Below are 2,733 nucleotides of genomic sequence, written 5' to 3'. Positions count from 1 at the left end.
TTAAATATTTTCAAAGTAAAATTATTCCTTTCTTTTAACAGTGATAGAATGCAACAATGACATTAAGAAATAATGAAGTATCTGGTGCAGTGAGTGATCAATGCTGTTTTAATCATTCTTTTATTTTGAGAGTTCATTTTAACTGTAATCAACCCAGTGTAATTTTAGGACAGTTTTACAGCCAAAATCAGCAAAGCATTCAGTCGAACACCACAGTTTCATATTGTGATTAAGAAATGTTCAGACAGCCATTTTGAAATTCTTTGTGCTTTTGACAAATCTGCTTGAGTCTTATGTCAAATAAAAAGATACAGTACAACATCAAAACACCTGAATTTTCAGAATAGGCCCCTCGCCAAAATAAATAAACAAGAACAACAACAAATGGAGAACTCTTGAGAATAGAACAGTGCAAAATGGAATTTACTGCAGAAATTAGTTATCCAGGGTATATCAGTATGGATATATGTATGTAATATGGTTTTGTGAGTTGTAAGAAATGACTCAAAATTTTGAGGCTAGACCAACTACTATGAATACATTTCTCATGCGACTTTAGGTAAATTGTTTTGAAATCCTCTTTGGGATACAAGTGCAGTTTATAACATTCTAAAATAGATGAATGTTAATATGGGGTGTATTTTAATTGCAGATTCAAGCTTTTGTACTTGATAATTGGATTTTATTGACATTTCCTTATATGCTGCTGGTAACACATCATTTGTGAATGTTATTGAAAATACTGATTAAAAGAGAATACTCTAAAGACCCTAAGTGTCTGGGTTACATTTTCAGTAATGAAAATATTTTGTAAATACATAAAAAAACCCTCAAAAACACATAGGAAGAATAATAAATGGTAAAATGAATGCAGGAGATGGTATGTGCAGCACTTCAATATTTCTGTGTATAAACTTTGTCTACTTCCTGGAAGTCTCCTTTCTCTATTGTCACATAAGGATAGTATGATACATGCTGGATATTAGCTTTTTTTTTGGGTGCTCTTTGAATGGAATTCCCTCACCCACACTCATTAGATGACCGTGGAGTGGAGGGGGGAGGAAGATTAATCCTTTCCTCTGTACTGTTTTACTAATCTGTTCTACATATCCGCCACAAGTCATTTTGCCCAGTTGTAGAATCAGCTGTTCTGTTGAAGTCCCAGTGGTGAATAGTGGGGTTGGTGCAAGCAGGAGGTAGCAAACGCACACAGATGCCTTTTTGAAATGAAAAGACTATAATGCCAGGTTAATGACAACTTCCCACAGGGCGTTTACAGAAGCAGTTCCAAAATTATGGAATAGCCTACCGGAAGAGATCCATCTACCACTACCTTAGAGGCCTTTAAGAAGGCACTCAAAACGGATCTCTTCCAGCGAGCTTACCCACCAGACTCTATATAAAAATCTATGATAAATTGATTTTAGAGAACTAATAGGAATTGGTAAATTCAATATTAGTGTTTTATTGATTGTATTTGTATTATCGTGTTATTTTATTGTTGTAATCCTGCCTCGATCTTTGGAGAGGCGGGAATTAAAAATAAACATCATCATCATCATCATCATCATCATCATCATCATCATCATCATCATCATAAATATTTCAGTCACAGCTTTCTTAGTAGCACATGGTAATAGATCCAGGCATTGGAAAACTCACCTGTCTTCCAGTGAATTACTACATACAACCTGCCAGCTGGCAGGAGGCACAGAATGACACAAAACACAGTCCTACATGGATGCAAGCAACTGTGTGATTCCTCTTCTACTTCAGGTTAAGCAGGGCAAGCAGCACCAAGTTGGATATTTCTCTAGAAGTCTTTACCCAGATCTTAAGGATCCTTGGAATAGGGAAGACATGGACAGAATAATAGAATCTGAGAGTTGGAAGGAGCTTAAGGGCATCAAGTCCAACTATCTTTTGCCATGCAATGATCCACAGCTAAAGCAATGAAACTTCCATGGTTTGTTTCCACTGAATTTTTGTTTTCCATTCTAAAGCCCATTTCTTGCTTTAGAGAAAACAGCCCAGAACTCTTTACAACCAACTTTTGTTCTCACCACCACAAAGAAATTCACTCACCTGAAGGTTAGAAGAGATGCAGGTTTTTGGAGTATTTTGTATGCAGACACAATCTTCTCCCTGGATCTGGCCCAATACCACCTAAGTTGTGATAAAAAGGAAAAAGAAGGAAATCAACATTATCAGATCAAAGCCCATGACCCTACATGTAGGTATAGTTTTAAGAAGGAAGGAAGGAAGGAAGGAAGGAAGGGAAAGTCACAATGTATTTCTACGAGGGAATGCTGGTCCCCCTAGGCAGACCAGACACTTCCTTTCTGCAGCCCTCCTCTCAGAAGCCTGCTCCTAGTCTGGCCAGGCCACAACCTGATTGTCCAATCATGGGGAAAGAAACATGTAGGATTCTATACAAGCAATAGGAGATCCTGGGAAGAAGACACTGTACAGGATGAAATGGTAGTCCTCTGTACCCATGCTCTTTTTCAAAAGCCCTTATCAGATGAGTCTTGAACTGGGGGACTTCAGCACTGGGCGGTTCGAATTAACGTTATTTCGCACAATACCATCATACCTGGGAGTCCCTCCGAATTGGCATGATTCAAATTGGCCAATACGCATTCGCGCGAAGTGCATTCAGTGCAGAATGTTTAGCCACACCGGTGCTCAACATGAGGATCGGCCGATACGAATCGGCCAATCCTCATGTTG

General features: G+C 38.4%; 1 long non-coding RNA gene across 1 annotated transcript in view; it reads right to left on the bottom strand.

Moving 5' to 3' along the window:
* Window positions 1-2,106: 2,106 nt before the first annotated feature.
* LOC121929654 overlaps window positions 2,107-2,733 on the bottom strand; it is a 61,107-nt gene continuing 60,480 nt past the window's right edge. Inside the window, exon 3 of the long non-coding RNA XR_006103712.1 lies at window positions 2,107-2,166. This is a non-coding gene — a long non-coding RNA (uncharacterized LOC121929654). The remainder of the gene's footprint in view (window positions 2,167-2,733) is intronic.

The sequence above is a fragment of the Sceloporus undulatus genome, chromosome 4 (assembly GCF_019175285.1).
Source record: "Sceloporus undulatus isolate JIND9_A2432 ecotype Alabama chromosome 4, SceUnd_v1.1, whole genome shotgun sequence".
NCBI classification, from domain to species: Eukaryota; Metazoa; Chordata; class Lepidosauria; order Squamata; family Phrynosomatidae; genus Sceloporus; species Sceloporus undulatus.
The sequence above is the reverse complement of the archived record's forward strand: the minus strand, read 5'-3'. Positions and strand labels throughout refer to the sequence as shown.